This window comes from Cetorhinus maximus, chromosome 29 (genome assembly GCF_964194155.1).
Source record: "Cetorhinus maximus chromosome 29, sCetMax3.hap1.1, whole genome shotgun sequence".
Taxonomy (NCBI): Eukaryota; Metazoa; Chordata; class Chondrichthyes; order Lamniformes; family Cetorhinidae; genus Cetorhinus; species Cetorhinus maximus.
This window is the reverse complement of record NC_135907.1, coordinates 5,111,181-5,138,716: the sequence shown is the minus strand read 5'-3', so window position 1 is coordinate 5,138,716 and position 27,536 is coordinate 5,111,181. Positions and strand designations below refer to the sequence as shown.

Below are 27,536 nucleotides of genomic sequence, written 5' to 3'. Positions count from 1 at the left end.
CCTGATGGACTCGGCAAAGGGTTCTATGCAACACACGAAAAGGACAGGCGAGAGAGGACAGCCCTGCCTGACTCCAGATTTGATCGGGAAGCTATCTGTTTCCCACCCATTGATTGAGACTGCGCTACTGATGTTAGTGTAGAGCAGTTGGATCCAATTTCGAATTCCCTCCCCAAAGCCCATTTTGGAGAGCACATCCCCCATGTAGGTGTGCGATATTCTGTCAAAGGCCTTCTCCTGATCCAAGCTGATGAGGCAGGTATCCACACCCCTGTCCTGTACATAGGCAATCGTATCCCTGAGCAGCGCCAGGCTGTCAGACATCTTCCTGCCCGGCACAGAGCAGGTCTGGTCAGGTGAATCACCAATTCCAGAGCGGATTTGACCCGATTGGCGATGACCTTGGACAGAATCTTATAGTCCACATTCAACAGTGAAATGGGTCGCCAATTTCTAATTTCCTCCCTTTCCCCCTTGTGCTTGTAGATGAGGGTGATGATGCCTTTCCTCATGGATTCTGACATGCTGCCGGCCAGGAGCATACTCTCGTACACTTCTAGCAGGTCTGGGCCGATCAAGTCCCACAGAGCCGAATACAACTCCGCCGGCAAGCCGTCGCTTCCGGGGGTTTTACTCTTCTCGAAGGACTCGAGGGCCTTAGTCAGTTCGTCAGGAGTTAGCGGTTTGTCTAGGCTCTCCCGCGTACTGTGGTCTAAGACCTCCGTGATAGAGGACAGGAAGGACTGGGAGGCCGTGCTGTCCGTGGGCTTCACGTCATACAATCCGGCATAAAAGGATTTGCTGATCCTCAGAATGTCGGACCGTGATGACTTTACTGAGCCGTCTTCTTCCTTCAGGCTGCTGATCACAGAGCGCTCTCTGTGTACCTTTTGGAAGAAGAAACGTGAGCACGTCTCATCCTGCTCCACGGAGCGGACCCTGGAACGGAAGATGATCTTGGAGGCCTCCGAGGCAAAGTGCGAGGCTTGCTGGCCCTTCACCTCTTGGAGCTCCTCCTTGACATCGACCCCCATCGACTGCAGCTGGAGCAGATTCTGCATCTTTTCCTGGAGTCGGGACATTTCCCTCTGTTCCTTTCTAGCTTTCTGGGTGCCTTTGCGGATGAAAAACCTCTTGATGCTTCCCTTGATCGCTTCCCACCAGTGTGTCAGGGACTCAAAGAGGGGTTTCACGGTTCTCCAACCTTTGTAATCCCTCTTGAGCTCCTCAATGTTCTCTGGGGTCAGCAGTTGCACATTTAGCTTCCATGCCCCCCTGCCCACCCTCAGGTCCTTCTCCAAGTGGCAGTCCGCCAGTAGGAGGCAGTGGTCAGAGAAGAACACCGGCTTGACCTCGGTGGATCTGACTGTGAATGCACGGGACACAAACAGGAAGTCTATCCTGGAACGAATGGACCCGTCTGGCCGCGACCAGGTGTATCTACGCTGCGCTCCGTCTGCAGGGTTGCTGAAGACGTCGTGCAGCTTGGCATTCTTAACTGTTTCCATCAGGCATCTGGACGTAGCGTCCAATCTGCTTCCGGCCCTGCCGGATCGTCCAGCCGCATCGATGATGCAGTTGAAGTCCCCGCCCAGAATGACCGGCCTGGAGGTCGCCAGCAGCAGTGGGAGCTGCTGAAAAACCTCCAGCCGCTCAGCCCCTTGTGCCGGGCCGTACACGTTAATTAACCGGAGTGGAGCGTTCTTGTACATTACGTCTGCTACGAGGAGTCGCCCGCCCACCACCTCCTTGACCTCGGAGACGGTGAAGTTGCCTCCCCGCAGCAGAATACCCAGGCCGGAGGAACGAGAGTCGTTTCCGCCCGACCAGATCGATGGCCCGTGGGACCACCATCGTGACCATTGCCTGTAGGAGCTGAGGTGCGGTATCGCACACTCCTGCAGAAACAACAGGTCAGCTTTGACCTTGGCTAGGTAGTCCAAGGTCGCAACACATCGCGTAGTAGATTTAATGCTACGCACATTTATGGATACAATCTTTAAACCCATTTTAAAGCATTTATTCTCCTACCAAACCCACTGTCTCTGAGAGTCCCAGACCTTTAGTCTGATCCTTCATACCCGTAGTGAGCTCAAATTCCTTCACTTTGGATGGGCTGAGGTAGATCTCCTTGGCCGTGTTCTGCTCCGGTGGCATCTGGAGGTTCACGTAGAGAGCGGGTTTTGAGATGACCTTTGCTGGAGAAGCTTCTCCAAAACTCACCCCCTCTGGGGTGTTGCTGTTCCCGGCTTCCTGGAGCTGGGGTGCGATGATTGCCTCACTGCTCCCAGATTCCAGGGGCTGTGGTGCACTGGCCTCCTCAGGTTGCAGGCAAAGTTGGGGTGCGCTGGTCTCCTTGTTGTCTCCAATTTTCTGGAGCTCGGGTGTCTCGTCCTCCAACGCCCTGGAGCTTTGCCGCCTCTTCTGTCGGTGCCGCTCTGGCACTTCATCATCCGAAGAGCTGCTGCCCTTGTCATCCGTGTCGGATGGGAGACGCCTCTTGCCGCTTCTCTGGGAAACGCCTTTGCTTCTTCTTCGCTCCCTCTTACTTTTCTTGTTCTTCACCGTCCGCCACTCCCCCTGCTGCTTTTCCACTGCTGCCTCCTCCTCCATTGATTCGCTGTCCTGAGGACTGGGAGGTTCAGGGGGTAGTGCTGTTGATTGGCTCTCTGTTGCCTCAATCTCTTTCTCCACCTTGTCTCTCTCTGTGTCCTCCTTTGTCCCGTTGAGCTCCCTGGGGGCCTTGGTGGTTGGAGTGACACGGAACATTTCTTCTGCTTGCCCCTGGTCGGCTTTGGCTGCCTGTGCGTAAGTACGGCAGCGTTTGGGGCAGGTCCTGTAGAGGTGACTTGCCTCGCCACACAGGTTGCAGCACTTGGCCTGTTTGCAGTCTTTTGTCTGGTGCCCTTCCTGTTTGCAGATCTTGCAGAGGGAGGCGCTGCAGTTGTCCGCCACATGACCAGCCTTGCCGCATGAGCGACAATGCTTGGGTTGCCCAGCGTAGACCAGGTAGCCCCGGTTTCCCCCGATAGCGAAACTGGAGGGAGGGTGGAAAATGGCTCCCTTACCATCGGTCTTTAGCGTGACCTTAAACAGGCGTTTGCCTGTCCAGCTCCCCAAGTCGTCTCGAATCTCGGTGCCGCTCCCCACCTTATCGAAGTACCTGGTGAGGAAGGTGACCACGTCGGCGACAGGGACGAAGGGGTTGTACACATGCACCATCACCTCACGTTCCCGTTGCAACGGCAGAGAAAAGTGCGGCTCCGCCGTCAGGATCTTCATCTCCGGCAGGTCTCTCTTCTCCTCGAACACCCTCAGGAGCCGGACGCAGTCTGCCACCCGCTTGAACGTCACGTCAAAATAACCGCCTTTGCGGGAGTCGTGCAGGGTGAAGATCTCCGTAGCTTGGAAGCCGCACGCCTTCAACAGGATCCTCCTGGTGAAGAAGCCCCGATCCATAGGTGATCCTCCTTCGCTGTGGTTCACCGTGACTCGGACGGTGATAGGTAGCCCACGGTATGGATTTGGATTGCGATTGGTTATCGGCCTTCCATCCCGACCTTGCCTTGGCAGGACCATGGTGTCGCCCCTGCAACACTTGATATTAGCCAAAAGGCCGAGAAGCGATGAGAAAGAAAGAAAGTTGTGTTTTGAAAGATGTGCATGTTGAAAAGTAAAGAAAGCAGATGTTTGTAAGAAAACTATTTTTAGCATTGAAAATCCCCTGGAAAGGGGTGGTGCACCATTCCCAGAGATACTGCAATACCGGGTCGATGCGTGGAGTGGACGGAGCAAGCCCCTATTCCATCTCCCTGCTCCAAAAATCAATTTAATATATGGTCCCCAGATAAGGGACGTATCAGATATTAAACTGATAAGAACAGATGGTTACTTCATGATGGACAGTTCAAACTCTTTCGAGTTATCAACAGTCACAGATTGCAACTCTTTTGAGTACAATCACAGTTCTTGGTTTCCAGGAGTGGGACATGAACCCACAACCCTCTGATTCAAAGGCGAGGGTGCTATGAACTGAGCCACAGCTGACACCAGATTTTTTTTTTTTTGTAAAAATATACTTTATTCATAAAAAATCTTCAATCACATTCAAAACCATTTCAAAAACAACATTACAAGGGTACAATCCAGGTTAAACTTTTACAAAATGTATCACCAGGTGCATCAGTACAAACAATATTACAATCATTTACAGCCTTTCATTTTGATCTGTACAGCCCGAGGGGCTCTAAACAGTTCCCAGTCTCTCGGTGCGCTGTGGCAGAAAGGTCTTAGACAGCGACCCTTCCCCATTGCGCCTTTGCGGCAGCTGCCCCAAGCTTTAGTGCGTCCCTCAGCACGTAGTCCTGGACTTTGGATTGTGCCAGTCCGCAACAATCGGTCGGGGACAACTCTTTGTGCTGGAAGACCAACAAGTTTCGGGCAGACCAAAGCGCCTCTTTCACCGAGTTGATGATCCTCCAGCTGCAGTCGATGTTTGTCTCGGTGTGTGTCCCTGGGAACAGCCCGTAGAGCACAGAGTCCTGTGTCACAGAACTGCTCGGGATGAACCTCGACAGCAACCACTGCATCTCTCTCCAGACTTTCTTTGCAAAGGCACAATCCACAAGGAGGTGAACAACGGTCTCTTCCCCACCACAGCCACCTCGAGGGCAACGTGCAGAGGGGGTGAGACTCCTGGCGTGTAGGAAGGATCTGACGGGGAGGGCCTTTCTCACCACCAGCCAAGCTACGTCTTGGTGCTTGTTGGAAAGTTCTGGCGATGAGGCATTCTGCCAAATGACTTTGACAGTCTGCTCGGGGAACCATCCCACAGGGTCCACCCTCTCCTTTTCCCTCAGGGCCTCTAGGACGTTACGTGCTGACCACTGCCTGATGGACTTGTGGTCAAAGGTGTTTTTCTGCATAAATTTTTCCACCAGGGACAGGTGGTAGGGCACGGTCCAACTACTTGGAGCGTTCCGCGGCAGCGTGGCCAGACCCATCCTTCGCAACACCGGGGACAGGTAGAACCTCAGCACGTAGTGACACTTGGTGTTTGCGTACTGAGGGTGTACGCACCGCTTGATGCAGCCACACACAAAGGTGGCCATCAGTATGAGGGCGATGTTGGGCACGTTTTTTCCCCCTTTATCTAGAGGCTTGTACATCGCGTCCCTGCAGACACGATCCATTTTCGACCTCCAGATAAAGCGGAAGATGGCTCGAGTGATCGCCGTCGCGCAGGAGTGTGGAATGGGCCAGACCTGCGCCACATACAGCAACAGCGAGAGTACCTCACACCTGATGACCAGGTTCTTACCCGCAATGGAGAGGGAGCGTCGCTCCCACATGCCCAGTTTCCTTTTCACCATAGCCACTCGCTCCTTCCAGTTTCTAACGCATGCCCCGGTCCCTCCGAACCATATCCCCAGCACCTTCAGGCCGTCAGCCCTGACAGCGAAGGGGACAAAGGATCGGTCAGCCCAGTTCCCAAAGAACATGGCCTCGCTCTTCCCACGATTTACCTTGGCTCCCGAGGCCAGTTCGAACTGGTCGCAGACGTGCATCAGTCTGCGCACCGACAGCGGATCCGAGCAGAAGACGGCGACGTCGTCCATGTACAGGGAGGCTTTTACCTGAGTGCCTCCACTGCCTGGGATCGTCACTCCTCTTATGCCCGGATCCTTCCTGATGGACTCGGCAAAGGGTTCTATGCAGCACACGAAAAGGACAGGCGAGAGAGGACAGCCCTGCCTGACTCCAGATTTAATCGGAAAGCTATCTGTTTCCCACCCATTGATTGAGACTGCGCTACTGATGTTAGTGTAGAGCAGTTGGATCCAATTTCGAATTCCCTCCCCAAAGCCCATTTTGGAGAGCACATCCCCCATGTAGGTGTGCGATATTCTGTCAAAGGCCTTCTCCTGATCCAAGCTGATGAGGCAGGTATCCACACCCCTGTCCTGTACATAGGCAATCGTATCCCTGAGCAGCGCCAGGCTGTCAGACATCTTCCTGCCCGGCACAGAGCAGGTCTGGTCAGGTGAATCACCAATTCCAGAGCGGATTTGACCCGATTGGCGATGACCTTGGACAGAATCTTATAGTCCACATTCAACAGTGAAATGGGTCGCCAATTTCTAATTTCCTCCCTTTCCCCCATTTGCTTGTAGATGAGGGTGATGATGCCTTTCCTCATGGATTCTGACATGCTGCCGGCCAGGAGCATACTCTCGTACACTTCTAGCAGGTCTGGGCCGATCAAGTCCCACAGAGCCGAATACAACTCCGCCGGCAAGCCGTCGCTTCCGGGGGTTTTACTCTTCTCGAAGGACTCGAGGGCCTTAGTCAGTTCGTCAGGAGTTAGCGGTTTGTCTAGGCTCTCCCGCGTACTGTGGTCTAAGACCTCCGTGATAGAGGACAGGAAGGACTGGGAGGCCGTGCTGTCCGTGGGCTTCACGTCATACAATCCGGCATAAAAGGATTTGCTGATCCTCAGAATGTCGGACCGTGATGACTTTACTGAGCCGTCTTCTTCCTTCAGGCTGCTGATCACAGAGCGCTCTCTGTGTACCTTTTGGAAGAAGAAACGTGAGCACGTCTCATCCTGCTCCACGGAGCGGACCCTGGAACGGAAGATGATCTTGGAGGCCTCCGAGGCAAAGTGCGAGGCTTGCTGGCCCTTCACCTCTTGGAGCTCCTCCTTGACATCGACCCCCATCGACTGCAGCTGGAGCAGATTCTGCATCTTTTCCTGGAGTCGGGACATTTCCCTCTGTTCCTTTCTAGCTTTCTGGGTGCCTTTGCGGATGAAAAACCTCTTGATGCTTCCCTTGATCGCTTCCCACCAGTGTGTCAGGGACTCAAAGAGGGGTTTCACGGTTCTCCAACCTTTGTAATCCCTCTTGAGCTCCTCAATGTTCTCTGGGGTCAGCAGTTGCACATTTAGCTTCCATGCCCCCCTGCCCACCCTCAGGTCCTTCTCCAAGTGGCAGTCCGCCAGTAGGAGGCAGTGGTCAGAGAAGAACACCGGCTTGACCTCGGTGGATCTGACTGTGAATGCACGGGACACAAACAGGAAGTCTATCCTGGAACGAATGGACCCGTCTGGCCGCGACCAGGTGTATCTACGCTGCGCTCCGTCTGCAGGGTTGCTGAAGACGTCGTGCAGCTTGGCATTCTTAACTGTTTCCATCAGGCATCTGGACGTAGCGTCCAATCTGCTTCCGGCCCTGCCGGATTGTCCAGCCGCATCGATGATGCAGTTGAAGTCCCCGCCCAGAATGACCGGCCTGGAGGTCGCCAGCAGCAGTGGGAGCTGCTGAAAAACCTCCAGCCGCTCAGCCCCTTGTGCCGGGCCATACACGTTAATTAACCGGAGTGGAGCGTTCTTGTACATTACGTCTGCTACGAGGAGTCGCCCGCCCACCACCTCCTTGACCTCGGAGACGGTGAAGTTGCCTCCCCGCAGCAGAATACCCAGGCCGGAGGAACGAGAGTCGTTTCCGCCCGACCAGATCGATGGCCCGTGGGACCACCATCGTGACCATTGCCTGTAGGAGCTGAGGTGCGGTATCGCACACTCCTGCAGAAACAACAGGTCAGCTTTGACCTTGGCTAGGTAGTCCAAGGTCGCAACACATCGCGTAGTAGATTTAATGCTACGCACATTTATGGATACAATCTTTAAACCCATTTTAAAGCATTTATTCTCCTACCAAACCCACTGTCTCTGAGAGTCCCAGACCTTTAGTCTGCTCCTTCATACCCGTAGTGAGCTCAAATTCCTTCACTTTGGATGGGCTGAGGTAGATCTCCTTGGCCGTGTTCTGCTCCGGTGGCATCTGGAGGTTCACGTAGAGAGCGGGTTTTGAGATGACCTTTGCTGGAGAAGCTTCTCCAAAACTCACCCCCTCTGGGGTGTTGCTGTTCCCGGCTTCCTGGAGCTGGGGTGCGATGATTGCCTCACTGCTCCCAGATTCCAGGGGCTGTGGTGCACTGGCCTCCTCAGGTTGCAGGCAAAGTTGGGGTGCGCTGGTCTCCTTGTTGTCTCCAATTTTCTGGAGCTCGGGTGTCTCGTCCTCCAACGCCCTGGAGCTTTGCCGCCTCTTCTGTCGGTGCCGCTCTGGCACTTCATCATCCGAAGAGCTGCTGCCCTTGTCCTCCGTGTCGGATGGGAGACGCCTCTTGCCGCTTCTCTGGGAAACGCCTTTGCTTCTTCTTCGCTCCCTCTTACTTTTCTTGTTCTTCACCGTCCGCCACTCCCCCTGCTGCTTTTCCACTGCTGCCTCCTCCTCCATTGATTCGCTGTCCTGAGGACTGGAAGGTTCAGGGGGTAGTGCTGTTGATTGGCTCTCTGTTGCCTCAATCTCTTTCTCCACCTTGTCTCTCTCTGTGTCCTCCTTTGTCCCGTTGAGCTCCCTGGGGGCCTTGGTGGTTGGAGTGACACGAAACATTTCTTCTGCTTCCCCCTGGTCGGCTTTGGCTGCCTGTGCGTAAGTACGGCAGCGTTTGGGGCAGGTCCTGTAGAGGTGACTTGCCTCGCCACACAGGTTGCAGCACTTGGCCTGTTTGCAGTCTTTTGTCTGGTGCCCTTCCTGTTTGCAGATCTTGCAGAGGGAGGCGCTGCAGTTGGCCGCCACATGACCAGCCTTGCCGCATGAGCGACAATGCTTGGGTTGCCCAGCGTAGACCAGGTAGCCCAGGTTTCCCCCGATAGCGAAACTGGAGGGAGGGTGGAAAATGGCTCCCTTACCATCGGTCTTTAGCGTGACCTTAAACAGGCGTTTGCCTGTCCAGATCCCCAAGTCGTCTCGAATCTCGGTGCCGCTCCCCACCTTATCGAAGTACCTGGTGAGGAAGGTGACCACGTCGGCGACAGGGACGAAGGGGTTGTACACATGCACCATCACCTCACGTTCCCGTTGCAACGGCAGAGAAAAGTGCGGCTCCGCCGTCAGGATCTTCATCTCCGGCAGGTCTCTCTTCTCCTCGAACACCCTCAGGAGCCGGACGCAGTCTGCCACCCGCTTGAACGTCACGTCAAAATAACCGCCTTTGCGGGAGTCGTGCAGGGTGAAGATCTCCGTAGCTTGGAAGCCGCACGCCTTCAACAGGATCCTCCTGGTGAAGATGCCCCGATCCATAGGTGATCCTCCTTCGCTGTGGTTCACCGTGACTCGGACGGTGATAGGTAGCCCACGGTATGGATTTGGATTGCGATTGGTTATCGGCCTTCCATCCCGACCTTGCCTTGGCAGGACCATGGTGTCGCCCCTGCAACACTTGATGTTAGCCAAAAGGCCGAGAAGCGATGAGAAAGAAAGAAAGTTGTGTTTTGAAAGATGTGCATGTTGAAAAGTAAAGAAAGCAGATGTTTGTAAGAAAACTATTTTTAGCATTGAAAATCCCCTGGAAAGGGGTGGTGCACCATTCCCAGAGATACTGCAATACCGGGTCGATGCGTGGAGTGGACGGAGCAAGCCCCTATTCCATCTCCCTGCTCCAAAAATCAATTTAATATATGGTCCCCAGATAAGGGACGTATCAGATATTAAACTGATAAGAACAGATGGTTACTTCATGATGGACAGTTCAAACTCTTTCGAGTTATCAACAGTCACAGATTGCAACTCTTTTGAGTACAATCACAGTTCTTGGTTTCCAGGAGTGGGACATGAACCCACAACCCTCTGATTCAAAGGCGAGGGTGCTATGAACTGAGCCACAGCTGACACCAGATTTTTTTTTTTTTGTAAAAATATACTTTATTCATAAAAAATCTTCAATCACATTCAAAACCATTTCAAAAACAACATTACAAGGGTACAATCCAGCTTAAACTTTTACAAAATGTATCACCAGGTGCATCAGTACAAACAATATTACAATCATTTACAGCCTTTCATTTTGATCTGTACAGCCCGAGGGGCTCTAAACAGTTCCCAGTCTCTCGGTGCGCTGTGGTAGAAAGGTCTTAGACAGCGACCCTTCCCCATTGCGCCTTTGCGGCAGCTGCCCCAAGCTTTAGTGCGTCCCTCAGCACGTAGTCCTGGACTTTGGATTGTGCCAGTCCGCAACAATCGGTCGGGGACAACTCTTTGTGCTGGAAGACCAACAAGTTTCGGGCAGACCAAAGCGCGTCTTTCACCGAGTTGATGATCCTCCAGCTGCAGTCGATGTTTGTCTCGGTGTGTGTCCCTGGGAACAGCCCGTAGAGCACAGAGTCCTGTGTCACAGAACTGCTCGGGATGAACCTCGACAGCAACCACTGCATCTCTCTCCAGACTTTCTTTGCAAAGGCACAATCCACAAGGAGGTGAACAACGGTCTCTTCCCCACCACAGCCACCTCGAGGGCAACGTGCAGAGGGGGTGAGACTCCTGGCGTGTAGGAAGGATCTGACGGGGAGGGCCTTTCTCACCACCAGCCAAGCTACGTCTTGGTGCTTGTTGGAAAGTTCTGGCGATGAGGCATTCTGCCAAATGACTTTGACAGTCTGCTCGGGGAACCATCCCACAGGGTCCACCCTCTCCTTTTCCCTCAGGGCCTCTAGGACGTTACGTGCTGACCACTGCCTGATGGACTTGTGGTCAAAGGTGTTTTTCTGCATAAATTTTTCCACCAGGGACAGGTGGTAGGGCACGGTCCAACTACTTGGAGCGTTCAGCGGCAGCGTGGCCAGACCCATCCTTCGCAACACCGGGGACAGGTAGAACCTCAGCACGTAGTGACACTTGGTGTTTGCGTACTGAGGGTGTACGCACCGCTTGATGCAGCCACACACAAAGGTGGCCATCAGTATGAGGGCGATGTTGGGCACGTTTTTTCCCCCTTTATCTAGAGGCTTGTACATCGCGTCCCTGCAGACACGATCCATTTTCGACCTCCAGATAAAGCGGAAGATGGCTCGAGTGATCGCCGTCGCGCAGGAGTGTGGAATGGGCCAGACCTGCGCCACATACAGCAACAGCGAGAGTACCTCACACCTGATGACCAGGTTCTTACCCGCAATGGAGAGGGAGCGTCGCTCCCACATGCCCAGTTTCCTTTTCACCATAGCCACTCGCTCCTTCCAGTTTCTAACGCATGCCCCGGTCCCTCCGAACCATATCCCCAGCACCTTCAGGCCGTCAGCCCTGACAGGGAAGGGGACAAAGGATCGGTCAGCCCAGTTCCCAAAGAACATGGCCTCGCTCTTCCCACGATTTACCTTGGCTCCCGAGGCCAGTTCGAACTGGTCGCAGACGTGCATCAGTCTGCGCACCGACAGCGGATCCGAGCAGAAGACGGCGACGTCGTCCATGTACAGGGAGGCTTTTACCTGAGTGCCTCCACTGCCTGGGATCGTCACTCCTCTTATGCCCGGATCCTTCCTGATGGACTCGGCAAAGGGTTCTATGCAGCACACGAAAAGGACAGGCGAGAGAGGACAGCCCTGCCTGACTCCAGATTTAATCGGAAAGCTATCTGTTTCCCACCCATTGATTGAGACTGCGCTACTGATGTTAGTGTAGAGCAGTTGGATCCAATTTCGAATTCCCTCCCCAAAGCCCATTTTGGAGAGCACATCCCCCATGTAGGTGTGCGATATTCTGTCAAAGGCCTTCTCCTGATCCAAGCTGATGAGGCAGGTATCCACACCCCTGTCCTGTACATAGGCAATCGTATCCCTGAGCAGCGCCAGGCTGTCAGAGATCTTCCTGCCTGGCACAGAGCAGGTCTGGTCAGGGTGAATCACCAATTCCAGAGCGGATTTGACCCGGTTGGCGATGACCTTGGACAGAATCTTATAGTCCACATTCAACAGTGAAATGGGTCGCCAATTTCTAATTTCCTCCCTTTCCCCCTTGTGCTTGTAGATGAGGGTGATGATGCCTTTCCTCATGGATTCTGACATGCTGCCGGCCAGGAGCATACTCTCGTACACTTCTAGCAGGTCTGGGCCGATCAAGTCCCACAGAGCCGAATACAACTCCGCCGGCAGGCCGTCGCTTCCGGGGGTTTTACTCTTCTCGAAGGACTCGAGGGCCTTAGTCAGTTCGTCAGGAGTTAGCGGTTTGTCTAGGCTCTCCCGCGTACTGTGGTCTAAGACCTCCGTGATAGAGGACAGGAAGGACTGGGAGGCCGTGCTGTCCGTGGGCTTCACGTCATACAGTCCGGCATAAAAGGATTTGCTGATCCTCAGAATGTCGGACCGTGATGACTTTACTGAGCCGTCTTCTTCCTTCAGGCTGCTGATCACAGAGCGCTCTCTGTGTACCTTTTGGAAGAAGAAACGTGAGCACGTCTCATCCTGCTCCACGGAGCGGACCCTGGAACGGAAGATGATCTTGGAGGCCTCCGAGGCAAAGTGCGAGGCTTGCTGGCCCTTCACCTCTTGGAGCTCCTCCTTGACATCGACCCCCATCGACTGCAGCCGGAGCAGATTCTGCATCTTTTTCTGGAGTCGGGACATTTCCCTCTGTTCCTTTCTAGCTTTCTGGGTGCCTTTGAGGATGAAGAACCTCTTGATGCTTCCCTTGATCACTTCCCACCAGTGTGTCAGGGACTCAAAGAGGGGTTTCACGGTTCTCCAACCTTTGTAATCCCTCTTGAGCTCCTCAATGTTCTCTGGGGTCAGCAGTTGCACATTTAGCTTCCATGCCCCCCTGCCCACCCTCAGGTCTTCCTCCAAGTGGCAGTCCGCCAGTAGGAGGCAGTGGTCAGAGAAGAACACCGGCTTGACCTCGGTGGATCTGACTGTGAATGCACGGGACACAAACAGGAAGTCTATCCTGGAACGAATGGACCCGTCTGGCCGCGACCAGGTGTATCTACGCTGCGCTCCGTCTGCAGGGTTGCTGAAGACGTCGTGCAGCTTGGCATCCTTAACTGTTTCCATCAGGGATCTGGACGTAGCGTCCAATCTGCTTCCGGCCCTGCCGGATCGTCCAGCCGCATCGATGATGCAGTTGAAGTCCCCGCCCAGAATGACCGGCCTGGAGGTCGCCAGCAGCAGTGGGAGCCGCTGAAAAACCTCCAGCCGCTCAGCCCCTTGTGCCGGGCCATACACGTTAATTAACCGGAGTGGAGCGTTCTTGTACATTACGTCTGCAACCAGGAGTCGCCCGCCCACCACCTCCTTGACCTCGGAGACGGTGAAGTTGCCTCCCCGCAGCAGAATACCCAGGCCGGAGGAACGAGAGTCGTTTCCGCCCGACCAGATCGATGGCCCGTGGGACCACCATCGTGACCATTGCCTGTAGGAGCTGAGGTGCGGTATCGCACACTCCTGCAGAAACAACAGGTCAGCTTTGACCTTGGCTAGGTAGTCCAAGGTCGCAACACATCGCGTAGTAGATTTAATGCTACGCACATTTATGGATACAATCTTTAAACCCATTTTAAAGCATTTATTCTCCTACCAAACCCACTGTCTCTGAGAGTCCCAGACCTTTAGTCTGCTCCTTCATACCCGTAGTGAGCTCAAATTCCTTCACTTTGGATGGGCTGAGGTAGATCTCCTTGGCCGTGTTCTGCTCCGGTGGCATCTGGAGGTTCACGTAGAGAGCGGGTTTTGAGATGACCTTTGCTGGAGAAGCTTCTCCAAAACTCACCCCCTCTGGGGTGTTGCTGTTCCCGGCTTCCTGGAGCTGGGGTGCGATGATTGCCTCACTGCTCCCAGATTCCAGGGGCTGTGGTGCACTGGCCTCCTCAGGTTGCAGGCAAAGTTGGGGTGCGCTGGTCTCCTTGTTGTCTCCAATTTTCTGGAGCTCGGGTGTCTCGTCCTCCAACGCCCTGGAGCTTTGCCGCCTCTTCTGTCGGTGCCGCCCTGGCACTTCATCATCCGAAGAGCTGCTGCCCTTGTCATCCGTGTCGGATGGGAGACGCCTCTTGCCGCTTCTCTGGGAAACGCCTTTGCTTCTTCTTCGCTCCCTCTTACTTTTCTTGTTCTTCACCGTCCGCCACTCCCCCTGCTGCTTTTCCACTGCTGCCTCCTCCTCCATTGATTCCTGAGGACTGGGAGGTTCAGGGGGTAGTGCTGTTGATTGGCTCTCTGTTGCCTCAATCTCTTTCTCCACCTTGTCTCTCTCTGTGTCCTCCTTTGTCCCGTTGAGCTCCCTGGGGGCCTTGGTGGTTGGAGTGGCACGGAACCTTTCTTCTGCTTCCCCCTGGTCGGCTTTGGCTGCCTGTGCGTAAGTACGGCAGCGTTTGGGGCAGGTCCTGTAGAGGTGACTTGCCTCGCCACACAGGTTGCAGCACTTGGCCTGTTTGCAGTCTTTTGTCTGGTGCCCTTCCTGTTTGCAGATCTTGCAGAGGGAGGCGCTGCAGTTGTCCGCCACATGACCAGCCTTGCCGCATGAGCGACAATGCTTGGGTTGCCCAGCGTAGACCAGGTAGCCCCGGTTTCCCCCGATGGCGAAACTGGAAGGAGGGTGGAAAATGGCTCCCTTACCATCGGTCTTTAGCGTGACCTTAAACAGGCGTTTGCCTGTCCAGATCCCCAAGTCGTCTCGAATCTCGGTGCCGCTCCCCACCTTATCGAAGTACCTGGTGAGGAAGGTGACCACGTCGGCGACAGGGACGAAGGGGTTGTACACATGCACCATCACCTCACGTTCCCGTTGCAACGGCAGAGAAAAGTGCGGCTCCGCCGTCAGGATCTTCATCTCCGGCAGGTCTCTCTTCTCCTCGAACACCCTCAGGAGCCGGACGCAGTCTGCCACCCGCTTGAACGTCACGTCAAAATAACCGCCTTTGCGGGAGTCGTGCAGGGTGAAGATCTCCGTAGCTTGGAAGCCGCACGCCTTCAACAGGACCCTCCTGGTGAAGAAGCCCCGATCCATAGGTGATCCTCCTTCGCTGTGGTTCACCGTGACTCGGACGGTGATAGGTAACCCACGGTATAGATTTGGATTGCGATTGGTTATCGGCCTTCCATCCCGACCTTGCCCTGGCAGGACCATAGTGTCGCCCCTGCAACACTACACTTGATGTTAGCCAAAAGGCCGAGAAGCGATGAGAAAGAAAGAAAGTTGTGTTTTGAAAGATGTGCATGTTGAAAAGTAAAGAAAGCAGATGTTTGTAAGAAAACTATTTTTAGCATTGAAAATCCCCTGGAAAGGGGTGGTGCACCATTCCCAGAGATACTGCAATACCGGGTCAATGCGTGGAGTGGACGGAGCAAGCCCCTATTCCATCTCCCTGCTCCAAAAATCAATTTAATATATGGTCCCCAGATAAGGGACGTATCAGATATTAAACTGATAAGAACAGATTTTTTTTTTTTTTTTTTTGTAAAAATATACTTTATTCATAAAAAATCTTCAATCACATTCAAAACCATTTCAAAAACAACATTACAAGGGTACAATCCAGGTTAAACTTTTACAAAATGTATCACCAGGTGCATCAGTACAAACAATATTACAATCATTTACAGCCTTTCATTTTGATCTGTACAGCCCGAGGGGCTCTAAACAGTTCCCAGTCTCTCGGTGCGCTGTGGTAGGAAGGTCTTAGACAGCGACCCTTCCCCATTGCGCCTTTGCGGCAGCTGCCCCAAGCTTTAGTGCGTCCCTCAGCACGTAGTCCTGGACTTTGGATTGTGCCAGTCCGCAACAATCGGTCGGGGACAACTCTTTGTGCTGGAAGACCAACAAGTTTCGGGCAGACCAAAGCGCCTCTTTCACCGAGTTGATGATCCTCCAGCTGCAGTCGATGTTTGTCTCGGTGTGTGTCCCTGGGAACAGCCCGTAGAGCACAGAGTCCTGTGTCACAGAACTGCTCGGGATGAACCTCGACAGCAACCACTGCATCTCTCTCCAGACTTTCTTTGCAAAGGCACAATCCACAAGGAGGTGAACAACGGTCTCTTCCCCACCACAGCCACCTCGAGGGCAACGTGCAGAGGGGGTGAGACTCCTGGCGTGTAGGAAGGATCTGACGGGGAGGGCCTTTCTCACCACCAGCCAAGCTACGTCTTGGTGCTTGTTGGAAAGTTCTGGCGATGAGGCATTCTGCCAAATGACTTTGACAGTCTGCTCGGGGAACCATCCCACAGGGTCCACCCTCTCCTTTTCCCTCAGGGCCTCTAGGACGTTACGTGCTGACCACTGCCTGATGGACTTGTGGTCAAAGGTGTTTTTCTGCATAAATTTTTCCACCAGGGACAGGTGGTAGGGCACGGTCCAACTACTTGGAGCGTTCCGCGGCAGCGTGGCCAGACCCATCCTTCGCAACACCGGGGACAGGTAGAACCTCAGCACGTAGTGACACTTGGTGTTTGCGTACTGAGGGTCTACGCACCGCTTGATGCAGCCACACACAAAGGTGGCCATCAGTATGAGGGCGATGTTGGGCACGTTTTTTCCCCCTTTATCTAGAGGCTTGTACATCGCGTCCCTGCAGACACGATCCATTTTCGACCTCCAGATAAAGCGGAAGATGGCTCGAGTGATCGCCATCGCGCAGGAGTGTGGAATGGGCCAGACCTGCGCCACGTACAGCAACAGCGAGAGTACCTCACACCTGATGACCAGGTTCTTACCCGCAATGGAGAGGGAGCGTCGCTCCCACATGCCCAGTTTCCTTTTCACCATAGCCACTCGCTCCTTCCAGTTTCTAACGCATGCCCCGGTCCCTCCGAACCATATCCCCAGCACCTTCAGGCCGTCAGTGAAGGGGACAAAGGATCGGTCAGCCCAGTTCCCAAAGAACATGGCCTCGCTCTTCCCACGATTTACCTTGGCTCCCGAGGCCAGTTCGAACTGGTCGCAGACGTGCATCAGTCTGCGCACCGACAGCGGATCCGAGCAGAAAACGGCGACGTCGTCCATGTACAGGGAGGCTTTTACCTGAGTGCCTCCACTGCCTGGGATCGTCACTCCTCTTATGCCCGGATCCTTCCTGATGGACTCGGCAAAGGGTTCTATGCAGCACACGAAAAGGACAGGCGAGAGAGGGCAGCCCTGCCTGACTCCAGATTTAATCGGAAAGCTATCTGTTTCCCACCCATTGATTGAGACTGCGCTACTGATGTTAGTGTAGAGCAGTTGGATCCAATTTCGAATTCCCTCCCCAAAGCCCATTTTGGAGAGCACATCCCCCATGTAGGTGTGCGATATTCTGTCAAAGGCCTTCTCCTGATCCAAGCTGATGAGGCAGGTATCCACACCCCTGTCCTGTACATAGGCAATCGTATCCCTGAGCAGCGCCAGGCTGTCAGAGATCTTCCTGCCTGGCACAGAGCAGGTCTGGTCAGGGTGAATCACCAATTCCAGAGCGGATTTGACCCGGTTGGCGATGACCTTGGACAGAATCTTATAGTCCACATTCAACAGTGAAATGGGTCGCCAATTTCTAATTTCCTCCCTTTCCCCCTTGTGCTTGTAGATGAGGGTGATGATGCCTTTCCTCATGGATTCTGACATGCTGCCGGCCAGGAGCATACTCTCGTACACTTCTAGCAGGTCTGGGCCGATCAAGTCCCACAGAGCCGAATACAACTCCGCCGGCAGGCCGTCGCTTCCGGGGGTTTTACTCTTCTCGAAGGACTCGAGGGCCTTAGTCAGTTCGTCAGGAGTTAGCGGTTTGTCTAGGCTCTCCCGCGTACTGTGGTCTAAGACCTCCGTGATAGAGGACAGGAAGGACTGGGAGGCCGTGCTGTCCGTGGGCTTCACGTCATACAGACCGGCATAAAAGGATTTGCTGATCCTCAGAATGTCGGACCGTGATGACTTTACTGAGCCGTCTTCTTCCTTCAGGCTGCTGATCACAGAGCGCTCTCTGTGTACCTTTTGGAAGAAGAAACGTGAGCACGTCTCATCCTGCTCCACGGAGCGGACTCTGGAACGGAAGATGATCTTGGAGGCCTCCGAGGCAAAGTGCGAGGCTTGCTGGCCCTTCACCTCTTGGAGTTCTTCCTTGACATCGACCCCCACCGACTGCAGCCGGAGCAGATTCTGCATGTTTTTCTGGAGTCGGGACATTTCCCTCTCTTCCTTTCTAGCTTTCTGGATGCTTTTGAGGATGAAAAACCTCTTGGTGTTTCCCTTGATCGCTTCCCACCAGTGTGTCAGGGACTCAAAGAGGGGTTTCATGGTTCTCCAACCTTCATAAGCCCTCTTGAGCTCCTCAATGTTCTCTGGGGTCAGCAGTTGCACGAATAGCTTCCATGCCCCCCTGCCCACCCTCAGGTCCTTCTCCAAGTGGCAGTCCGCCAGTAGGAGGCAGTGGTCAGAGAAGAACACCGGCTTGACCTCGGTGGATCTGACTGTGAATGCACGGGACACAAACAGGAAGTCTATCCTGGAACGAATGGACCCGTCTGGCCGCGACCAGGTGTATCTACGCTGCGCTCCGTCTGCAGGGTTGCTGAAGACGTCGTGCAGCTTGGCATCCTTAACTGTTTCCATCAGGGATCTGGACGTAGCGTCCAATCTGCTGCCGGCCCTGCCGGATCGTCCAGCCGCATCGATGATGCAGTTGAAGTCACCGCCAAGAATGACCGGCCTGGAGGTCGCCAGCAGCAGTGGGAACTGCTGAAAAACCTCCAGCCGCTCAGCTCCTTGTGACGGGCCATACACGTTAATTAACCGGAGTGGAGCATTCTTGTACATTACGTCTGCTACGAGGAGTCGCCCGCCCACCACCTCCTTGACCTCGGAGACGGTGAAGTTGCCTCCCCGCAGCAGAATACCCAGGCCGGAGGAACGAGAGTCATTTCCGCCCGACCAGATCGATGGCCCGTGGGACCACCACCGTGACCATTGCCTGTAGGAGCTGAACTGGATAACCTCACTTATCCACGTTAAACTCCATCTGCCAAATTTTGGCCCATTCACCTAACCTGTCCATATCCATTTGTAAATTTCTCATTTCTTCACTGCAACTTACTTTCCCACCTATTTTGGTGTCATCTGCAAATTTAGCTATGGTACCTTCTACTCCTGAATCCAAGTAAATAGTTGGGGCCCAAGGACCGAACCCTGTGGCACCCCACTAGTTACAGCTTGCCATCCACAAAAGACCCATTTATCCTGACTCTCTGCTTTCTGTTGGTTAGCCAAAGCTCTATCCAAGCAAATATATTACCCTTAGCTGCGTGTGATCTTATCTTGTGTATTAATCTTTTGTGCGGCACCTTATCAAATGCCTTCTGGAAGTCCAGACATACTACATCTCCAGGATCGCCATTATCCACTTTGCTTGTCACATCTTCAAAGAACTCTAGCGATTTAGTCAAACACGATTTAGTCTTCATAAAGCCATGCTGACTCTGATGGATTGCATTTTGACTTGCATTTTAGGAGGGTAGTGAAGGCATTGGAGAGAGTGCAGAAGAGGTTTACGAGTTTGGTTCCAGGGGCGAGGAAGTTGAGTTATGAAGTAAGATTGGAGAAGTTGGGACTGTATTCCTTGGGGAAAAGAAGTCTGAGAGGAGACTTGATAGAGGTATTGAAAATCATGAGGTATCTGGAGAGAGTAGATAGGGAGAAACTGCTTGCACCGATGAAAGGATCGAGAAGGAGCGGGCACAGGTTTAAAGTAACTAGCAGAAGAAGCAAAAGTGATAGGAGCAGCGAGTGGTCAGGGTCTGGAATGCACCGCCTGATAGCGTGGCGGAGGCAGGTTCAATTGAAGAGGGAATGAGATGATTATTTGAAAAGAAAGCATGTGCTGGGTTACGTGGAGAAGGCAGGAGAATGGCACGAAGTGAAATGTTCATTGGGAGAGCTGGTGCAGTCACGACGGGCGGAATGGGCTCCTTGTGCAGTGTAAGGATTGTGTGAACGTGGATGTAGACGTTTCCGAGTAGCTGTGTAAAGTGTGTGAGCTTTGAGGTGTGAGTTTTGACTGTTGCTGTATCAGCAGCAGCAGCAGCAGCGGGCGGGAGCGGCAGCAGAGAGCTGGTTGAAAATGTTGTGAGGCGAAAGGTGCAGCTGAGAGAGTGTTTGAGAGGTGTATTTGCAAGTGAAAGATGTTTTTGTATGAGTGAGGTAGAGTGTTTGTGAGATGAGAGTGGTGTCTGTGAGCGTTGGGTGAGCGTGCGTGTTTTTTGTGTGTAGATGGTGCGGGTGAGTGAGAAAGAAAGAAAGTTGTGTTTTGAAAGATGTGCATGTTGAAAAGTAAAGAAAGCAGATGTTTGTAAGAAAACTATTTTTAGCATTGAAAATCCCCTGGAAAGGGGTGGTGCACCATTCCCAGAGATACTGCAATACCGGGTCGATGCGTGGAGTGGACGGAGCAAGCCCCTATTCCATCTCCCTGCTCCAAAAATCAATTTAATATATGGTCCCCAGATAAGGGACGTATCAGATATTAAACTGATAAGAACAGATTTTTTTTTTTTTTGTAAAAATATACTTTATTCATAAAATATCTTCAATCACATTCCAAACCATTTCAAAAACAACATTACAAGGGTACAATCCAGGTTAAACTTTTACAAAATGTATCACCAGGTGCATCAGTACAAACAATATTACAATCATTTACAGCCTTTCATTTTGATCTGTACAGCCCGAGGGGCTCTAAACAGTTCCCAGTCTCTCGGTGCGCTGTGGTAGAAAGGTCTTAGACAGCGACCCTTCCCCATTGCGCCTTTGCGGCAGCTGCCCCAAGCTTTAGTGCGTCCCTCAGCACGTAGTCCTGGACTTTGGATTGTGCCAGTCCGCAACAATCGGTCGGGGACAACTCTTTGTGCTGGAAGACCAACAAGTTTCGGGCAGACCAAAGCGCCTCTTTCACCGAGTTGATGATCCTCCAGCTGCAGTCGATGTTTGTCTTGGTGTGTGTCCCTGGGAACAGCCCGTAGAGCACAGAGTCCTGTGTCACAGAACTGCTCGGGATGAACCTCGACAGCAACCACTGCATCTCTCTCCAGACTTTCTTTGCGAAGGCACAATCCACAAGGAGGTGGACAACGGTCTCTTCCCCACCACAGCCACCTCGAGGGCAACGTGCAGAGGGGGTGAGCTTCCTGGCGTCTAGGAAGGATCTGACGGGGAGGGCCTTTCTCACCACCAGCCAAGCTACGTCTTGGTGCTTGTTGGAAAGTTCTGGCGATGAGGCATTCTGCCAAATGACTTTGACAGTCTGCTCGGGGAACCATCCCACAGGGTCCACCCTCTCCTTATCCCTCAGGGCCTCTAGGACGTTACGTGCTGACCACTGCCTGATGGACTTGTGGTCAAAGGTGTTTTTCTGCATAAATTTTTCCACCAGGGACAGGTGGTACGGCACGGTCCAACTACTTGGAGCGTTCCGCGGCAGCGTGGCCAGACCCATCCTTCGCAACACCGGGGACAGGTAGAACCTCAGCACGTAGTGACACTTGGTGTTTGCGTACTGAGGGTCTACGCACCGCTTGATGCAGCCGCACACAAAGGTGGCCATCAGTATGAGGGCGATGTTGGGCACGTTTTTTCCCCCTTTATCTAGAGGCTTGTACATCGCGTCCCTGCGGACACGATCCATTTTCGACCTCCAGATAAAGCGGAAGATGGCTCGAGTGATCGCCGTCGCGCAGGAGTCTGGAATGGGCCAGACCTGCGCCACGTACAGCAACAGCGAGAGTACCTCACACCTGATGACCAGGTTCTTACCCGCAATGGAGAGGGAGCGTCGCTCCCACATGCCCAGTTTCCTCTTCACCATAGCCACTCGCTCCTTCCAGTTTCTAACGCATGCCCCGGTCCCTCCGAACCATATCCCCAGCACCTTCAGGCCGTCAGCCCTGACAGTGAAGGGGACAAAGGATCGGTCAGCCCAGTTCCCAAAGAACATGGCCTCGCTCTTCCCACGATTTACCTTGGCTCCCGAGGCCAGTTCGAACTGGTCGCAGATGTGCATCAGTCTGCGCACCGACAGCGGATCCGAGCAGAAGACGGCGACGTCGTCCATGTACAGGGAGGCTTTTACCTGAGTGCCTCCACTGCCTGGGATCGTCACTCCTCTTATGCCCGGATCCTTCCTGATGGACTCGGCAAAGGGTTCTATGCAGCACACGAAAAGGACAGGCGAGAGAGGACAGCCCTGCCTGACTCCAGATTTGATCGGGAAGCTATCTGTTTCCCACCCATTGATTGAGACTGCGCTACTGATGTTAGTGTAGAGCAGTTGGATCCAATTTCGAATTCCCTCCCCAAAGCCCATTTTGGAGAGCACATCCCCCATGTAGGTGTGCGATATTCTGTCAAAGGCCTTCTCCTGATCCAAGCTGATGAGGCAGGTGTCCACACCCGTCATGCACATGATGGGGAGGGCCTTTGTCACTATCAGCCAAGCTACATCCTAATGCTAATTTGAAAGTTTTGGTGATGAGGCATTCTTCCAAATTACTTTGACAGTCAGCTCAGGAAACCACCCGACAGCATTCACTATCTCCTTTTCCCGCAGGACCACATTACAATATGTGCAGCCCACTGCCTGATGGACTTGTGGTCAACAGGTTTTTCTGCATAAACTGTTCCACAAGGGATAGGTGATACAGCAGGTTCCAACTGAATGGAGCGTTCTCTGGTAACATAGCCATATCCATTCTTCCCAACACCGGGAAGAGGTAGAATCTCAGCACGGAGTGACACTTGGGCCTGGATTCTTGGGCCTGAGCATTGGGGCGTCTTAGGTCACTGTGCTAATGACATCATTGCTGCATCACTACCCAGCAGCCAAACTCAATGTACATTGCTCAACATGGGCTGCTGTGTTTAACCGACTTCAGTTTCAGGAAAATGTAACAGGAGCACATTTCACTCTGTGCTATTGGACAGTGGTTTAATAGTTGGAAAAGATCAGTGGTGCTCACCAGGGTTCACACCTGAAGAATTGTCAACCTTTGTGTTGCTGCACAGCACAATCAGATAAAGCATTTCTTACCTTCCGTCACTTCCTGTTCCTTCAGCTGTAGCCTAACCAGTGTATCATAACGGTTTGGCATAACTTCCTTCCCTTTGGACTCCACGCCTCAATTTATAAAGCCGAGGATCCTTATTTGTGTTTACATGAATTCTTGCTGCAACAAACGGAGCTTTGGCGAGATCATACCCAGAGTATTGTGTACCATTGTTTTGGTCTCCTCACCAAATGAAGGATATATTTTCCATAGTAGGGATGCAACAATGGTTCAGTAAAGATTGAATGGAGTGGCCAATATTTTCTGGAGTTTAGAAGAATGAGCCGTGGTCTTGGGTTCGCTAAGGCTGTGCTGAGGAAAGTGGAGGGAAGGCGAGTACAGCACAAAGGATAGGAAGGCTGGCACAGGCAAAAGAAACTGCAGCCAACAGGGTGAAGCGGGGTACAGGTGCTGTCACCCTATTTTCTAACGTGGACAACTGCCTTAGTGTGGTTGTGCCTGCAGTTGCACAGAAATCCAACAGGGGGCAGTGTCTGGCCTAGCTGCACAGGAGAAAAATTGCAAGGCCCTGAGCTGAACTTCAGCGCAAATACCCACATGTAAATGGCACATTGAAGGTGAGAAAAGCAACTCTTAATGAGGAGCAGTTTCAGAAGAAATGTAAAGCATGGTCAGGCAGCTGTAAAAACATTGTTCTGTTGACTGTTACATCTGCTCATCGTAAACAGGGGAGTTGCACCATTCTGCTATACCCTGCAAGACCAGGTTAAAGCATGTAGTGGACATCGGCATGTTTTAAAAGTTTTTGTCGCATCAGAATTGTTTAATTTAATAAGAAACTTACTGATGTGTCCCAATGAAACAATTAAGTGGTTCAGTATAATTTTTTTTCTGCCATTTTAAATCAGCTTACTCAGGGACAACTGGTCACCCAGATTACAAATTCTCATTTTATTACAATAAACCAGTTTCAGATATATCACTGAAACATTATCTGTCACCTACCATTCAAATGCATCAAGGAATACAGAGAAAATAAAGTTACTTTTTATTATTCTGCCTTGTTGCGTTGGTTCAGGGAGATTTTGCATTCATGATTTTCCAAATGAATTGGTGGCCAGAAGCCTAACCTAACCTGCACAATTTCAAGTGTTCTTCCCGTGCAATTTCCCGATTGTACCCAAAGTGAAATTATCTCAGCTCGTTTCTGTGATGTAAACTGCTGCATTGTTGAGTGAGATGGAAACAATGGAAAGAAGCATTGAAGAAATTAAAGACATTAGCAAAACAAAGAACATGTGGATAGGTCAGACATGCAAGGAAGTGAGAAGTGAGACACATTGAAAACAAAGACACCCTGCAGATCAGGTCTGACATTCAAACGGAAAATTGCAGACAACTCATGATTTGATCAGAGAGTAAATGCAAAATACTGCTGATGGATGCTGGATGCAGATAGAAATCTGAAACAAGAACAAAAAATGCTGGAAAAGCTCAGCAGGTCCAGCAGCATCTGTGGAGAGAGAAACACAGCTAACATTTCGAGTCCCTTTGACCCTTTGTTTGGAGAGTACTGTGTTCTGACAAAGAGCCTCATCCCAACAGCTACACAGCTCCCCACACCCCAATAAAAAGCCTGTTTCCAGATTGTGTGTGAAAAGCTTGTGGAGCTGGGCTGCCCACTGCTCATAGATTTAAAGAGATAGTCCATTAAAATAACCAAAAGTAATTTGACTTCCATTAGTAGACCTCTAAACTGCTGTTTTTCTGTGGGAAGAGGGTTGTGTGAGATCTAGTATCACCCCAGAGAATTGAGCAGATATTCCAGCTAACATCATAACTGGATGCAAAATATTCCATGGCACTATTCAAGAAAGAGTGGCCGAATTCTCCCTGGTCTCCTGGCCAATATTTCTCCTTCAACCAACATTACTGAAAACATTATTTGTCATGATGTCATTTCTGTATGTGGGACTTTGCTGTGAGTAAATTAACTGACACATTTCCAGCATCACAACAGATATCAGCACTTCAAAAATATTTAATTGATTGAAGTATTTTGCACCATCCAGTAGCGAGCAGGAATAGAAATGATTGCCTCTTGGTTGAGAAACACAGCAGAAACTGAACCATTAGAATGAAAAACATAAAAGTTCCCACAAGGAAAACCAATCAGATAATGTCACAGAATCACAGAATTGTTAGGGTTCAGAAGGAGACCATTTGGCCCATCATATTTACACCAGCTCTCCGAATGAGCATTATGACTTAGCACCATTCTCCTCCCTTTTCCCCTTACCCTTGCACATTGTTTCTATTCAAATAATCATCTAGTGATAATCCTCTTGAATGCCTCGATTGAACCTGCCTCCACCACACTTCCAGGCAGTGCATTCCATACTCGAACCACTCGCTGTGTGAAAAAGATTTTTCTCACATCACGTTTGCTTCTTTTGTAAATCACTTTAAACCTGTGCTCTCTCGGTCTCGATCCTTTTCAGAGCGGGAACAGATTCTTCCTATCTACTCTATCCAGCCCCCTCATGATTTTGAACACCTCTATCAAATCTCCTCTTAGCCTTCTCTTCTCCAAGGAGAACAGTCCCAACGTTTCCAATCTATCTTCGTAACTGAAGTTTCTTACCCCGGAGACATATTTGTAAACCTCTTCTGCACTCTCTCCAATGTGTTCACATCCGTTCTATAGTGTGGTGCCCAGAGCTGGACACAATACTCCAGCTGAGGGCTAAATAGCATCTTATATGAGCTCAGCATAACCTCTCCACTCTTGTACTCTATGCTCCTCTTAATAAAGCCCAGGATACTGCATGCTTTACTAACTGCTCGCACCACTGTCCTGCCACCTTCAATGACCTATGCACATAAACACCCCGATCCCTCTGCTCCGCCACGTCCTTAAGAATTGTACCCCTTATTTTATATTGTCTCTCCATGTTCTTTGTACCAAAGTGCATCCCCTCACGCTTCTCCGCATTGAGCTTCATCTGCCACCTATCTGCCCACTCTACCAACTTGTCTATGTTCTTTTGAAGTTCTATACTGTCCTCCTCACAGTTTACAATGCTCTGTAATAGATCAGTGCTCTGTACTCTTTTTGTAGTGGCTGCTAAAGGAGAAACATTTGACTCTTTATATCTGAGTAAATTCCAAGTAGAACCTGAAATGCTGCAGTTTTGTCCACTCCCAACCTAGCCTGTACCTGCTGGCACAAATCTTGTATTCAGCTCCTGCTGATCTGAGGTACAGATAAAGGCCTGGAGTGAGAGCAGCCACTGCTGGGAAAATCCTTTGAGCTGGAGCTGGTCAAGCTGCTGTGCACATCCTGTTAAAGAAACATCACCAAAATGCAAAGACCTTTCACAGGAACAAGGATGGTTTGAGGCTTTTCCATACACAGTACACGTGAAGGCTACAAAAGGTGTAGTCAGCTAGTCCTTAACATGCAGGTCTAATAATGACACTGGAACCAATTTTTAATGAGTGAGGTAGTTCCAGAATGGAAAGTCTTTAAACTCTACAAGGTTCAGCTGCAGGACCGCAGTGATGCTCGTTATTACTTTATTATTTTGCAATGCCGTTCAAGTGAAAATTTCAAATCAATAGAACTGATCTTTTTGTGCTCAGTCCCAACCATCACCTTCTCCATAAAACACGACCACATCCCACCTCAGCCGCTCTAGAAGAAATACTTCCATATAAATAGTTGCATTTGTGGGTTGACGTGTATTAGATCCCCTGCTTTTTGAGGTATATCTAATAATTTGGATGTAAATGTAGGGGGAATGATCAAGAAGTTTGAAGATTAGTAGAAGCAGAAACACTCATTTAAAAGCGTGTCTGGATATGCACCTTAAAATGCCGGAACCTGCAGGGTTACAGACTAAATGCTGGAAAGTGGGATTAGGCTGGGTGGCTCGTTTTTCAGCCCGAGCAGACACAATGGGCCAAGTGGCCGCTTTGTGCCATAAACTTTCTATGATTCTATTCTGTGTGGAGATGATAATATCCAGCTGCAGATCACTGCTGGCTGGATGACAGGAAACATTGAAAGTGTTTGCTTGGGTTAGACATGCCGTGTCTTTCAATGTACAGTAATCCCTCTGCACTAATTGCTCTCTGGGCTGAAAGCTCTTACTTTACCACTGACAGTGAAAAAGGAGGATGGAAAGGGAAAGTGTTGGGTACCGGTTTATACTCTTGGCTGTCTTTTACTATTAAATCATTCCAAGATATCAGGGCCTATTATAACTCCACCGTTTAATTGCCACCTGTCAATCTAAGACCACGAGTTTTTATACTGACAAAGAGCTTCTCAAAATGCTTTGTTCACTCCCACAATCCTATATTTTGGAGAGGTTCGATCATATTCTTTGCAATGTTTACGTATCGAATAATATAGCAACCTATGAGTATGAAAATGGGCTTATGGAAAAATTTATCTGGAATCTACTGGATTGGCTTTCATCTAGGGTGAAACTAAAAATCAATTCCAACAGCAGTTTAAGAGCTGTTTACTGTAAGGGTGAAACCCTTTTGCATTACTATCAAGTATTGGTACTTGGGATTGAACACATTCACGTCATTAGTTAATGTAAATTGCAAAATATGAAATCATTCATATGTCAAGAGAACCTGAAACTTTTCTAGGAGATCCCCTCCTGCCTCAGTTGGTAAT

At 51.3% G+C, this 27,536-nt stretch overlaps 3 non-coding genes and 1 pseudogene across 3 annotated transcripts; all 4 read right to left on the bottom strand.

The window, feature by feature from the left end:
* Window positions 1-3,732: 3,732 nt before the first annotated feature.
* LOC144669767 (U2 spliceosomal RNA) lies at window positions 3,733-3,916 on the bottom strand. The gene has a single exon (XR_013573735.1). It is a non-coding gene; the product is annotated as a U2 spliceosomal RNA (small nuclear RNA).
* Window positions 3,917-9,419: 5,503 nt separating this feature from the next.
* Window positions 9,420-9,603, bottom strand: LOC144669766 (U2 spliceosomal RNA). Its single transcript, XR_013573734.1, has one exon. It is a non-coding gene; the product is annotated as a U2 spliceosomal RNA (small nuclear RNA).
* Window positions 9,604-15,106: 5,503 nt separating this feature from the next.
* On the bottom strand, window positions 15,107-15,288 carry LOC144669778 (U2 spliceosomal RNA). Its single transcript, XR_013573741.1, has one exon. It is a non-coding gene; the product is annotated as a U2 spliceosomal RNA (small nuclear RNA).
* A 4,882-nt stretch (window positions 15,289-20,170) lies between these two features.
* On the bottom strand, window positions 20,171-20,347 carry LOC144669716 (U2 spliceosomal RNA; annotated as a pseudogene).
* Window positions 20,348-27,536: the final 7,189 nt, after the last annotated feature.